The sequence below is a fragment of the Phlebotomus papatasi genome, chromosome 2 (genome assembly GCF_024763615.1).
Source record: "Phlebotomus papatasi isolate M1 chromosome 2, Ppap_2.1, whole genome shotgun sequence".
Taxonomy (NCBI): Eukaryota; Metazoa; Arthropoda; class Insecta; order Diptera; family Psychodidae; genus Phlebotomus; species Phlebotomus papatasi.
The window spans coordinates 51,613,249-51,627,908 of record NC_077223.1 but is presented as its reverse complement, the minus strand read 5'-3'; the positions used below and the strand labels follow the sequence as shown (position 1 = coordinate 51,627,908).

General features: G+C 32.0%; 1 protein-coding gene across 3 annotated transcripts in view; it reads right to left on the bottom strand.

The window, feature by feature from the left end:
* LOC129801445 (titin-like) overlaps nucleotides 1-14,660 on the bottom strand; it is a 74,149-nt gene that overhangs the window by 44,658 nt on the left and 14,831 nt on the right. Inside the window, exon 1 of one of the 3 annotated variants that reach the window (XM_055846505.1) lies at nucleotides 5,013-5,259. The exons of the other annotated variants lie outside the window; for them this stretch is intronic. The gene's annotated coding sequence lies outside the window, so the exon portion shown is untranslated. Of the gene's footprint in view, nucleotides 1-5,012; nucleotides 5,260-14,660 lie in introns of those variants that run through there. 3 annotated transcript variants of the gene reach the window in all.

Here is a 14,660-nt window from a genome sequence, read left to right as displayed (position 1 = left end):
AACATCTTTATTTACTTGATCGAATAAAAAAAAGACAAGAAATTAGTTGGACATAATCTTTTTAAAGTGACTTGGACACATAAAAATGACAGTGCGAACGCGAACTCTATCATGCAAGTCTCGGGTGCAAGTCCCCTTTACGGCGTTATCACACTTGCACATTAAAATTTTAATGTGATTCACATTAATTGTCGCTTGTGAGCGTCCAAATATGTTATTTGTGTCTTTGAGTCACTTAATTGTTGGGGGTTTTCTATTTATTGATAAAGAAGTGGACTTGGCCTGCAAAAATAAGTTTAAATTTACCTAAAGCATAAATATTATATTTTTCACATTAAAAAATTAAAGAGAAAATCGCATTAATTTTTCGCATTAATGCTATAAATCAATTTATATCAAATTTTGCGCGCCAAGTCTACCTTTTTATCAACAAATAGATCAAATTTTGAATATAAAATGATTCAAACACACAAATTACACATTTGGACTCTCACCAGCGACAATTAATGTGAATCATATTAAAATTTTAATGTGCAAGTGTGATAACGCCGTCAGGTTACGAGAAACTTTTGTAACCATAAAGGTATTTGAATTTTGCGGTGTTTTAGTAAAAACTGGCGACTGATAATGAGAGTTCATTGATATTCATAAATAGATTTATTAGTACAGTACAATAAGGCAATTCGGGGCAATCATCTTCCAGATGGACCCCTATATAAAAAAAAAAAAAAAAAAAAAAAAAAAATAAGGCAATTGGAATAATTTTTCTTATTTGATTTTTTTTTTATATTTTCTCAGTGTTTTATATTGACTTGAAAATAGAAAAAAAAAACACGAAGAAGTACTCCAGAACGTAAGGGTAACTGGGGCAGTAGTAATATGGTTTAGTTTAATTTCCATGCCCTAGACAGACTTACGACTTAAGCCGAGAGAAGGCCTAGTGGTAAATAGATGGAAATGTAATCTAATCAATATTTTAATTATAATTACGTTAAGCCGTCTCGCGACTTAAATCGTAGGTGTATCCAGCACATTATGCCCAATGAAATCTAATTGAGAAACTAGAATAAAATGGATGGTGTGTAGATAGATAGATAAATATGATCCGATTAATCTACACTTTTTGTACTAGTTCTACATAAAAGCAAGTAATAGGATTATGTACAAAAAGGGGTAGCACAGCATTCCAGGTTTTGCTAAAAGTGCTCGAACTCCTGATTTAGATGCTATACTTCAAAAGTACTTTCGCATTATTTACTGTTTACCGGTTCACAACCGATTTGAACCGGCTTATAAGCCCCTCAAAACATTTCCCTAAAAATACACCTCAGGAATAATTTATTTAAATTTGCATAAACCGGCTTAGAACCGATTGGGACCGGTTCAGTTTTACCAGAAATTCCAAGACCTTTGCAACGAACCCAGACATGATACCATTCGGATCAAAAATACGTTTACTGCCTTGAAAAATTAGGACTAATTTAATTAGAATTGATTAGGATTATTAGAAATGATTCAACGGTATTTTCGTATAAGGACGAAATGTCCGCCTGGATAAGCTCTAAAACATGGTTTTTGTAGGGGTTGCTATCTCTTATCGTTTGGCCTCTAGAACTGGCGACAGACGAACGGACAAATAGCGTGACGGCATTGAATTTTTCAGACATCGTCTGAAACGCAATTTTTTTTTAAATTGGTCCCCAGGGGTGGAAAATGGAAACTTTAGGGGCTGAAAAAATCGAGGGATTATATATACTGCTCTCTCTGTGGAGTTCGAGCAGTAAAAAATTGCAGTGTTAACAACTACCTTATATTTACTACTGCTCCATATTTCCCCAAAAGCTTGTACTCCTTCTTAATCTACTTTTTTTCTCTTATCCTATTTGAAACAGTTAGGAAATCTCAAAATTCCGAATTATCCGATTTTAGCCTAGTTCAGTATAACGTGTACTGATAAATCACGTGTACCGTAAGTGTGGATGATTTTGTCCCCTACGGGTGACTTTGCCCCCTTCTATTCATATTTTTTCTTTATTTTTTACGTGTAACAACGGTTCTCACCGATTAGTTATGGTAAATCGTATCGGTAAAGACCATCCTTAAGTTCTAGAAGTAAAGAAAAGCTAACGAACAGAAGGGTATCAAAGTCACCCGCAGGGGACAAAGTCACCCGATTATTCTTAACAAAATTAAAATTAAAGAGAATCCCCGTTTAGAAGAGGGTTAAAAAAAGTTTTAAAAAAACAACAACATATATCTAAAATTGTTGAACTTAAAGGTTTAAGAAGCAAAGCGGTCTTAGAAAAGGCAACCAAAAGTAAACCTTATGCGTTTTTCTCAATACCATTTTTTTCAAATTTTCTCTTAATGGCCCCGACACACCTTTATGGCTTCTGCACACCTTTTAGATTAGGAAAATTTTAAAAAGTTTAAATTCACATCCCTTTTGTTCCTTACAAATTTTGCATATGTCTATCTTACTCTTTCACACTCTTCTTCTCTTTTTGAACGTTACACCACAGCAAATTTAGTTCAGATCAATTTTGAGTCTGAAAGAATGGGATAGACTTATGTAAATCTTTTTAGAAAGAAATTGAATTATTCCTAATAACGGTTTTTCAAGGTCAAAGGTTAAAAAGACACTAGAAAGCGCATTTATCAAGTGAATGGGGTCATGTTTGGGTTCGTTGGAAAGGTCTCGGAATTTCCTATAAAACTGAACCGGTTCTAATCGGTTCTGAACCGGTTCATAGCCGATAACTAATTTTTATCCGAAAATCGATAATTTTACAACAATTTTGGAGGATCTTTTGAATGATATATGAATCCATTCAAATCGGTTGAGAATCGGTAAATGGTAAATGATGCGAAAGTACTTCTGAGGTATATAGAATCTAAGTCACGGATTCGAGCATTTCGCAAAGCCTGGGATGCTTTGCCACCCCTTTTTTTAAATGTTAATCAAATGTTAGATGTGATTATGAAGGAATCACATCTATATATGATTCCACTTTATTGTCACACTGTACTAAGAAATAAAATTTTCTTGGTGACTTTCTTCATTCATTCGATTGTCCATAAATTCCCATACCTTCGAATATTATCATCACAATATAGCATTCATTTTAATTGACGCTTTACATTGAGTGCAAAATACTTCCAGGCACTTTCTATGCATTAAAACTCATGCTACAAAAGTTTGTAGAAAAGTTTTGAATATATTTTATCCTGTGAAATTTGCAATCATACGTGAAATTTAATGTCATAACTTCCATTTAATTTGCAAAACATTTTATCTCAATCATTTTAATTTGTGGCTCAATTTTTTTCCTCGTTTTTTTTTGTGGGAATTTTTCTTCGAAATGACTTTTTCTCTTCACCACACAGAATCTTATTAAATGACCATGGAACAATTTGTAACATGGTTTTTACCGTGTGAAAAATATTTTTAGAAAAAGCACAATGTTGAATCAACTTCTTATCACCTCGAAAATGGAGATGAATAAATCACCTTTACTAGCAATTTGAGAATCTTGAAACAATTTAGCATAAAAATGGATTAGTTTTCAGGTAGTTCTTTTTTCTAAGAAACATTTATTTGATTGTAATTCAGTATGGATGAAAAAATCAATTAACACTCTCGTTTGTTGATCATTTTGTGTTGTATATCCGCAAAAAAATATCTTAATAAACTGGAAATCACATAACAAAGTTCAGTGTGTTCATCGTGGAATCTTTCCTCGAAGAGTTTGTTTTAGAGACATTTAATTTGATATTTTTCAATTTGCAAGTTTAATTATCGTACGGTGATCTACAGTTTTTTGATGAATTTAAATTAAACACTGAAAAATTGGGAATATTTAAATAATTATAGTTGATTCAAATGAGGCTTTTCTTTTAAAACTTGACTGATAATTTTCATCTTTTTAATAAATACATTTTGGAAATATTTTTCAAATGTAGGGGAAACTGGGGCACCACCAAACACGGGGTAGCACCAAACACTGCGATTTTTTAATCAGATATTCGACTTCTAAGGAAAAGACCAATAGAAATTTATATGCACTAGGGATGCTTGTCTATTGAAGAAATGTTTGAGATAGTCCAAGTAGTTAAGAAATAAAAATTAGTGTTTGACGCTACCCCGTGTTTGGTGGTGCCCCAGTTTCCCCTATAAATTTTCTAATTGAACAGTGATAGCTACAAATTTCCGTACTGTAGAGGATGGTTCGCATTGAGGCATTTTAAACATGTTTGAATAATTAGTTATTTCAAATTTTCCTTTCTAAAATGTCTCCTTTCTCAAAATGTGAAAATCTGCGTGAGCGTTCAAACGGTACTGGTAAATTTCTCAGCGATCTTCCAGCTGTGATTACCATGTAATTATCATAAACATTTTATCATATTTATTATTTGAAAGACTTCTCGTTGGTACCAAGTGGTCACAATTAATGGCACGCATTTCGTGGATGGCAGCTGAAAGTGCCGTGAGACATGTTGACACTGACCCTTGGCAGAGTGAGATTTCTGCAAATTGCCATGATCATTTCCACGATCTCGTTCAATTATGGAAGTAGATTGATCAAAAAAGAACTTGGGCCGCTAAGTTAAATCCCATATACTGGAGGTTTTTCTTTGCCAAGAGAGATTACTACGGTAAAACATCTCGAAGGTAAGAAATTTCACGTTTCTGAACCACCCATAAGTTAGATCTCAAGTCGATCTCAATCTGATCCGGTTTTATGAGGACGCCTCGCGTAGCCTCTGAAATCCCCGCACAATTGCATCCCGCAAGAAATTCCACAACTCATTTATTTTCCTGCATCATTTGGACTCAGGTGAAAGAATGCTTGTGCGATGCAAACACCTTGTTTCTTTTTAATCTCTCTGCCACAGCAATACAGGTATATTAAAGCGCTAAAAATCCCAGAGAAGGTCAGAATGAATTCCTCAAGTGCACACTTTAAAGAAAGTTTCCCAAAAGTGCATATAATCCAAAAAGAATTTCACACCAATAAATTAGTCCACAAAGATTTTTCGCACTGTCCTAGTTACAAATTTCACTTAATTTTGAGAAAAAAAATTGTTTTGCACAAATAAAATCGATAAACAAGTCACTAAGTTAACTTTTTTCAAGATCAATAAATGAAAATCTTTCTGTAAGGAGTTCACAAAAACTGTTCAACCAAAAAAAAACATACGACAATCGAGCTGTGAAGGCAAAAAGCGCGCACGCGGCTCCAATGAAGGCGCGAAACTGATTGTGAGACTTTGAGTTGGAGACCTAGAGCACTTGGAAAAACTCTGGAGAAGGTGATCACGCGCATTCACCTGATGAGAAATGCCTCTCGTTGATCGCGATCTTCCGAGAGAAAGAGAAAGACTGGGCAGGAATGCTCCATGAGAGAGTGTCCGCGAGAATTCAGTTAGGTTTTTGATTGATGGTACAATTTGCCAATCAAATTCTGATTCTGCTGTGCCCATGAATAGAATTTCTGTACCTTGATTTCCAGTTTAATATCGCATTTCGCTAATTTTAGCGTATATTATCTCTATCAAGTAGAAATTTATAGACTCTAACTGTTTGGACAGTTTATCTCAAGATGAGAGATTCAAATGAAGAAGCGATAAATGATAGGAGTATTTTATATTTCTAGAGGTTTTGTGCATTAGGAAACTTTAAGTGTTTGTGTGAGATTAGCAGGTGAAGAATGTCTGTTCAAATTCATTATAATATGAATATGGGGGCTATTTGACTTAGCAATTAGGTTTATAGCCGCATGCAACAGATTTGAAGATTTAACTTAGCGATCTCGTAACACTAACTAAGAGTGATAAGAAATACCATGAAAACAATAAACTTAATGAAAAATGGGTGATAGAGTGACTAAGACTGCGTGCGGAATGCTCGAACTCCTGAATTCGCTTACTTTCGGATAAATAATAATTTTGTAAATGCACACGGTAAAAGAATTCGCTAGGGAAAAGTGCCTATGCTTCTTACGATCCCAAAATAAATATATTTTAAAAATTGGAAACTTTTCCCTAGTTTTCAAAATATAGGTGCGACAAGTCACATTTATTCTGGAACAGGAAAAATTTAATTATTATGAAGCTTGATATCGTATGAAGTATGAGCACTTTCCCCTACACATTCCAAAAAGTAACTCGACCAGGGCACCGAGAATTTTTGGAACAAATTTGTGCCTTCCAGGAGAAATAAAATCACATCCAATATTATACATGAACTATTCCAAAAAATAGCTCGTTTACTTGATGGGTTATAACCCAGAAAGTGTGTTCTAAAATCGGCTCCCTCTCTCTCAGTCAGCCTTCACCATCGAAGCGAGGAGGACTCTAAATTATTTGTGGCATTTTTCGTGCTACAATATTTATAGTTTTATCTTATTTTATTTTTTTAACATGAGATTTCCTTCCCCTCCTGTGGCAAGTACTTTTATATGATTTATAGTGATACATGCAACTTTGAAACACTAATAAGTAGTTTTCTATTGGAAGTTCCATGTGGAATTTGCGGACCGAAATCCATCTCGACTGAAGTATAGGCCTTGACTGTGAAACAAAACCTGCCAAACGACACAAATGTGTTCCTGACAATGGAAACAAAACGCCTATATTCGGTTCCGACTTATTAGGAAAAAAATTGTATATAACAAAATTAACTCAAATTTTTATTACTATCTTTCGTATCAAAACCATAAAGAAGAAGAATTTCAACAAATAAGTATCTTCTCTGGGTACAATTCTGTTTCGAAAAAAGAACTATTCCAAAAGTCTTTATCCCTGTAAAACATCTAATGTCCCGGATTTAAAGCTTTTTGAAAAATCTTTTGACTTTACTGGTTTGCCTTCGATTTTAACCGGACCATAAACTATCTGAACATTTCCAAAATTACACAGCAAAAACTGCCTATTTTAATAAACATAGAATATCTTTCCTCGCAGCAACTCAAATGAGGATATAAATTTTGAATAAAAATCAATTGAAAAAGCAAATGCATCTTCCGTGTTTCTGGAGTTTTTTTTTTAAATGGTGCATTTTATATTATGCTTTAATTACATACAAAAATTGCCTAGACATTCAGACCTTTGTACCGGGTATGATTCGAGTTTCGAACTCGCAACTGTCAGTCAAGCCAGGGATCTATCCACCTAAAAGTCAATTACTCTTATTAATTGTACCACGAAATTTCCTGTTTGTAAATCAAAAATCTTTAAAATTAGACTAAACTTGTCCCATTCGATTGAGAAATAAACTACCTGATTTTTTTTACCTTGATCTTGAAAAATCTGAGATGTGAAGATTGCTTAACGCGTTTTCAAAATTTCCAAAAAAAAAGCACGATTATGTATAAAAAGAAAAAATAAACATGTTTTTCATGTCGTATCCAAAAGGTCCAAAAGAGAAGTAAAAATTTTTTGTCAAGTTTAATTTAAGGATAAACCATGAAAAAAATTTGTCCATATGGGCCAATCCATCTCAAGACGACCATAGGGGTACCCTTCATGGTCTTAGATGTTTCTGAATTTTACATATGTTAAAGTACACGATAAAATAATATACCCCTATTTTTTTTTTCGTCTGAAAAAAATTCCTGGCCGGAGATACATGGCGTCAAAGATGGCGCCTCGCGCTTCATTCCTCAATTGCGATTTTTAGCAAATATTTTAAAATGCTCTATTTCCGGAACGGGTTGAGATTTCTTCTTACTCTTTTTTTTTTATTTGAAAGATAATTTTATACTCTTTAAAACGATATACTTGATTTTGCATTATCTGCTTAAGTTTTTTTGTAACGGTATTTTAAAAAAAATTTGAAAAAAATTAAAAATTAATTTTTCTCAAAAACCCCATTCTCAAAAATTTTGATTTTTTTACTGTTGATCAGTAACATTGAGTACTATATTCCCTGAAAAGGCGAGCTTCCACTTTTGCACTTACTTTTTTTTTAAAATATTTGAAAAATTACCATATTTTCAAAATTAAAAATAACCAGTTAAACTCAAAATTTTGAGTTCAACTTTTCAGGGAATATAGTACTCCACAATACTTATAAACAGCCAAAAAATCAAAACTTTTCGAAATCAAGTTTTTGAAAAAAAAATTTTTTTTGAGTTTTAAATAAAAATGTCTTTTATTGACAAAAATAAGCCTTTAAATCATATTAAACACATGTACTAATTATGTTTTTTTGTTTTCTTTTAGTTTTTCAAAAAAAAAAAATTTGAAAATTTTTTTGGATTATTTTTGAAAAAATTTAAAAATTTTTTTTTTTTGAAATTCCGTTTAAAAAAAAATCTACATATTGACACATGTGTCAAATGTATCTTAAAGTTTGATTTTTGTCAATAAAAGACATTTTTATTTAAAACTCAAAAAAAAAATTTTTTTTCAAAAACTTGATTTCGAAAAATTTTGATTTTTTGGCTGTTTATAAGTATTGTGGAGTACTATATTCCCTGAAAAGTTGAACTCAAAATTTTGAGTTTAGCTGGTTATTTTTTATTTTGAAAATATGGTAATTTTTTAAATATTTTTTAAAAAAAGTAAGTGCAAAAGTGGAAGCTCGCCTTTTTAGGGAATATAGTACTCAATGTTACTGATCAACAGTAAAAAAATCAAAATTTTTGAGAATGGGGTTTTTGAGAAAAATTAATTTTTAATTTTTTTCAAAATTTTTTTAAAATACCGTTACAAAAAAACTTAAGCAGATAATGCAAAATCAAGTATATCGTTTTAAAGAGTATAAAATTATCTTTCAAATAAAAAAAAAGAGTAAGAAGAAATCTCAACCCGTTCCCGAAATAGAGCATTTTAAAATATTTGCTAAAAATCGCAATTGAGGAATGAAGCGCGAGGCGCCATCTTTGACGCCATGTATCTCCGGCCAGGAATTTTTTTCAGACGAAAAAAAAAATAGGGGTATATTATTTTATCGTGTACTTTAACATATGTAAAATTCAAAAACATCTAAGACCATGACCCCTCGATTTGCGATTTTTTCGGTCGTTTTGAGATGGATTGGCCCATATTTAATTCAATTGAATTTGATTTATTTATCTCTTAATTATATTTGTTTGCATCTGTCGTTTAATTACCACGAATGATAATATCTTGAAATTGTTAATAACGATTTTTGAGTTTTAAAATTGCAATTTAATTTGATTGTGAAGTAGTTGTCGCGTTTAGGGCAACAAGAGCAAGTACAATTAGTATCATTTCGGTTATACGGGTTTCAAATTGATAAGGTTTTAGTCTAGTTTCGTAATTCTAAATAATATAAGCAATTTTAGTGATTTTTCAGGATCTAGAATGGATCATTCGGCAATCAGTCTTAAGTCCCTTAAGTCAAAATTTTCACAAAAAACTTAATTGATAATAATAATTTGGAGAGGTTGAGCCACTTTGCTATACTTTAGGTCTAAATCCCGTATTAGAAGATACTTGTTGCTGTACTGAGATTTCTGATAAGGGAGATCAGTAGGGAAATAGTGTAATTTTTGTGCCATTGTCACACGTGAGTTCGAAACCTGATAATGCCACTTAAACTTTTGTTCTAATATCACATGAGTTTGGAAATGCAAATAATTGATTTTTTTTAATAAAATCTCTTTCCTTAATGATATTCTGCAAATCGTCGGTTGCCTCAGCAACTGTGCTAACTGCATTTTGACAACTTTTCAGGAGACCATTTTTTTACTTTAATCACATTTTAATAAAAATCAAACCCCGAATGAGTTATTTTATATTACAAATATCGAAAGAACAACAAGTAATCTGTCTATTAATGCAAAGAAATTGGAAAAAAGTAGATTTTGCACACTAAAAATTAAGCATTTCCTAAAAGAATACACAATATGCAATTGTGCTAACTAACATCGTTGTTCAAAAGTCTATCTGCAATGTATGGAATTTTTGCAAATAGCACAATTGATTATCACAGTCAAAACCTAACAGGAAAGAATTTTCTTTTTTTTTTTTAAATTCTATTGACTCCGTGTAGAGCAACATTTTATTGTCATTTAAAATTTACTCCAAAATTTATCTTCCGAGTGTGTTTTCTTTTTATCAACACTATTTTGCTCTCATGGATGTCTGCAAAGTCTACAAACGGTTCCTCCTAAAAGTGTTACGTTAATCTGAAAGTGAAATATTTGGGAAATAAACGATCTCTGATATATAAAGAAGAAAGGGGATACTTCCACAAAGCTTAAGGATCACATGAGAATAAGCATGGAAAAAGGAAATTGGCACCAGATATGTGACAGGAATTTATAAAATTGTTCTGGCCATATTGAAAAAAAATATGGCAATTAAAAGTTCTACTAAATGATTATATTAAAAGAATACTTGATTATGAGATATCAATTTTATTTCTGACTTTTCATTTTGTTTAGATTTTTATCCATTTTCAATTTCTGCACAAAGTCTCATCATCTTTTTTCTTTTGAAAATTCATAAACACAGAAAAACGAAAAATTCTTAAGCAGAAACACCCAGGAATTTAATTTCAAATCCCAATCAATGAATGCCAATGCCCTAATTCTAAATCCTTGATCATTTAGTTTTAGTTGCAATTTGTAAATCTGTAGACATTTTTCATTTTCCAGCTAATGGTGAACTTAAGTTCCCGAGCTCTTAACTTGAAAGAGCTAGGGATTCTAGCCCATTACTTTCACTCAGAGCTTCTAAACTTAAACTCCTCAGGGATTCACGTCCAATTTAAGTTCCCAGGGTCTTATACATTCTCAAATTTAGAGTCAAAATATTTCTGTGTGTATGAAAATTTTATTTTCCTCCTCCGTTAGCTGTTATTATATTACATTTCAGCTTTCCTGTACTTTATGCATCGATTTTGTAGACATGATTCGGGACGAGATCTCTTTTTTACACGCTATGTCAAGATTTTCTAAAATAAAAAATACTGAAAAAGATCAGAAACAACAGAATGTGATTAGAAATTAAAAAAACGCCTGTTTTTATTGAAAATTTAATAATAAAAAATCATAGTCATATTCTTACTTTCGGTTAATAAAACATATCTGCTATGAAAATTTCTGCTCCAGGGTGACAATTCAGAGAATCTTGTGATCCATCGCTTGAAATATGTGGCTCATTTTTGACTTCAGGCTGGTCAGATGAACCCTGTTCACTCGTGAACATCTCTTGCGAATTATCGACTACATGAATGAGAGTATGAGGAGATGAATCCGGTTCATCCTGATTATTATTATTAATCGTATCGGGATATATTTATTACAATTCAGCCAGGTTGTCGTATACCCCGTGTTGGAAGAATCTGCCGATCGTAGATCGCCCAAGAACGCCTTCCCCGCAATGTAGATACTTCTTCCATTCCTTCTTGCATTCTTTTGGACGTGGATCAGCTGCTTTATGATTTTTCTTCCTGCGTAACATTTTTCCTGTTTTTTTTCTCACAAAATCCTAATTTAGTAAGTAAATTAATAAGCATTTTTACAAAGAAACAAATGAAACGAAAACTTACAATTCCGAAATCACTAATTTGCTTTCACCTGCACAACAATCGCGAAAAACTCAATCACAAATCGCAAACGTTTACCTTGTTTTGATGGAGAGTCGTGATGGATAGAAATGACAAACTGCAAATAGAACAGTTGCTGACAAAAAAAAATTCCGCCTTTTTTCAGTGTATTTTTATGCTAACTGCAGAAAAATTGGTAGATAGCGCAGTTGCAGAGAAATTTTTGTGACTATAGTACAGTTAGAACATTTTCACGGAAAAATATCTCTGTATAGAGAAAATTCCAAACTTTTTAAATAACGTAGTTTAATAGAGAAAATTCAGTAATATCTGAATATGCAAAAACCTGAAAATCGCAAAAATGCAGTTAGCACAGTTGCTGAGGCAACCGACGAAATACAGTTCGTTTTGGTTGATTTGTTTAATAAAATTCATTGTTATTTAAATTACTAGAAATCTAAAATATGGGTCTTTTGACAATGCTAAGTCAAGAAATGGCAATGTCACGGCTACAAAATCGCATTTTCGAAAAAAGTTCTTCTGAGATTCGAACGTAATTTGTCATAATTGAATTGAATTGAATTGAATTGCCAGAGAGTTAAAGAATTCCTCTACAGGTTTTATACTGTGCGAGTACGAATATGAATATGAATACTGACACTGAAACAGTGGGCTTAAGAAGAGATCAGGGGGTTAAGATCACCATAAGGCATCAACGAGTTCAGAGCATACAGAAGTTGCCCCATCACGCAATTGTGTGATTCAAGGCGTAAAAATTTAAGGATAAGAGTTATTCTTGTTTCGTACATGCTCATTTTTTCAATTTTAAAGTAAAAAAGTCTTCAGGAAAATGTATTTCTCATCCAATTTCACCAAAATTGAATTTATTTGAAAGGTCTTTGAATTTACTCTAATCTCAAATGTTCTGTTTTATATAGTTGTTAAATTTTTCTTTAAGCGTTCTTTAACTTTCATAAAGCGACATAATTTGTATGAGTGAATTATTAAAAATTAATTTTCAGGACATAATATTTTTATAGCACCGCATTTTGAGCATTCTACAAAGTTTAATTCACTTCATTATTCTTATTTCTTGATTTTCTCACACCTTGACGTGTTTTAATAAAATAATTATGCAAATTGTAGAAAAACTATGTGATTTTTCGTCAGATGAAGTGCTTGATTTCTGCATAAATTCCACTCCTCATGAGCAGAATAAATAAATTAAATATTAGCATATTCCCATTACCAATGCATTTCTTTTTGCGTGCTTCTGCCAATTTGCCCTGAGGTAAGTTCAACACCTCAGCATTCTTCTCCACAGCATCTGAATATCTATGATTTACTTAAATGGCGATATTGTAATTATTACAATTAAACCAAAAAAAAAAACATAATTTTTTCCATTTTTTAACGCTTCAATCTTCCTGATTTTCATTGCAATTGTATTACGATAAAATAGAGAGGTTTTGGTGGCCAATTAGTTGAAGACTACCCAAAAGAAAAAAAGGTGTGAAAGAAGAAACCAAAAAATCAATTTCTCCTTAATTCCCAATTGAACATGTTGTCTTTTTTTTTGTACCACGTGTCGATCATTTTTATGAAAGAGAAATGATTGACACAATAGAAAATTGTATGGCAATTTTTTGAGTAGCAAAAAGTGGTTCAAAGGCGTCATGTTCCTCACTGAAAACGAAAGCTCTCTTCGAGTTTGTATCTTTTAGAGGCTTGAAAGATAATTTGATGATTTTTAAACCTTACTCAAAAGTCCGCTTATACATTCGATCAGCAAATCATTTGCATCGAGCCTCAAAGTGGATACCTATCTTTTTTTTCGATATTTTTTTCGGAGCGTTAGGTAATTGTTTGAACTGTTATCTGCGGTATATATACGGTGAGAAATAGTTTTTGTTGGTGAAAATCAGCGGGTGATTGATAAATCTCTTCGATCTTTCTCCGCTTGTATTTTCTTTCTTTCTTCACCACAAATTAGCTATACACAAAGATAATATATTGACTCAAGATATTTGAATATTTCAGTTAATTTTTTGTTTTTTCGAGGAAGGAATTCTCTAAATAACGTTCAGACAGACATTGCGCAATTTTTTCTGCACTATTGGGATGCACAAGGGGAAAATAGAAAATTGCCCAGAAGATGCATCTGTAAGTAACACGCCCTTGAGATTGTCTAATCCCCAACTTTCATCAATTCTTGTGGCGGAATTTCTCTTGAATCGCACCTACTTTTCCCGTCCGTGAGAATAACATCTCTCTCTCTATCTCTTTGTATATTCACGCGGATCATTTCTTTTTTCACATTCTTGTCTTACACAGAAACATCCATCAGACATTTACATAAATCAGAACGATGGAAAACAAGAGCAAAGAAATGATACGATGGCTCACCTCATTTGAATATTGTTTACTCAATATGATTTTCAGCACTCTTGAGTGCACCGAGAGGTGCAATAATCCACATGGGATGGTCATAAATACGATATTGTATCTTTAATTTTAATGTACTCCACATATAACAGCAATTTTTTATTGAACTGAGATAAATTGAACGAAAATAATGGCTGTATACAAAATATCACTTAAAATGATCAAAAATATAATTAAAAGCCGGAAAAGAGAAAATTTCACTAAACGTTGGTGTATTTGGCTATTAATTATATATCATCAAATATAATTTTATGATAGTCATAGAATAAAATTAAATAAAGTGGCTTAAAAGATTTCCTATTACTTTCATTGCGTAATTTTTTTAAATTATATATTTTTTACAATGGGTTAGATAAATGCAGGATTTTCAAAAGAATAAAAATAAACACTCATTGGATTGTTCAATTAAACCACACATTATCTGTAATTTTATTACAAAATTTTAAGCGAGAGTTATTTAAAAAAAAAAACGTTAGTAAACGGAAATCAATATGGGTTACCGTTTGACTGACTGATCTAAATAATAAAATATCATTTTTCAGCATGTTCTATTTGAGGTTCTGAATGTTCTGAGTAAACTCAGCTCAAAAAGAATTTTAGGCCACGCTTCCTTCAGATCGTATTAACAATTATTCTAGTTGATATTTTTATTTCAATACTTATTAAAAGCGGCAAAAAATGATAATGAAAA